The sequence below is a fragment of the Nanorana parkeri genome, unplaced genomic scaffold (assembly GCF_000935625.1).
Source record: "Nanorana parkeri isolate BGI_ZX_2015 unplaced genomic scaffold, ASM93562v1 scaffold319, whole genome shotgun sequence".
Taxonomy (NCBI): Eukaryota; Metazoa; Chordata; class Amphibia; order Anura; family Dicroglossidae; genus Nanorana; species Nanorana parkeri.
In genome coordinates, this window is record NW_017306587.1 from 871,249 (window position 1) to 871,933 (window position 685).

Sequence of the window (685 nt, forward strand, 5' to 3'; positions counted from 1 at the left end):
CCCACCCCGCCAATGGGGAAGCGCCGTTCTCCAAGCCACGCCTTTCATTCTGACGAAGGTATTACGATAGGGTGGGCGGAGCCAGACATCGCCCACACTTTTGTGTCACGCCCTCTTCCACTAACCTCTTCGGTGCCGGTGTCCGGCTGGTCAGCTGACTGGGGCACTTCGAGAATTAGGTCTGAGGCAAACAAGGCGTAATAAAGACGAGAGATATCTACTCAGGATGTAGCTGGCAGAAAGTTCCTGTGTAAAAAATAAAAAACACGTGATGGTCAATAATGTACTTCCGTTTTCATGCGTTTAAACGCACAAACACCTGAAAGGGCAGATCCACACCACATGCGTTGGGCCTGCGCTGGCCACTGTTGCCAGCGCATCTGCAACACAAGATAAGGCAATTTGCATTGTCACAGATGGGGTCGGTTCACACCACGGTGTTGTGATGAGAATGCGGTGGTATGTGCTGAAAAAAAGTACGGCATGCTACACTTTTCAGCGAAGCGGAATGTGACGCGGAACAACCGCCTCGCTCCCCGTTGTGCCCGTAAAACTGAATGAAAGGTTACTTGTGACATCTCAATAAAGTTATACCACCCAAAAAAAGTACACAGTGCGATGTGCCAGGAAAGGTGAAACGGCATTGTGTCCGCCATCACACACCAGCCACTGGTGTGAATAGGCC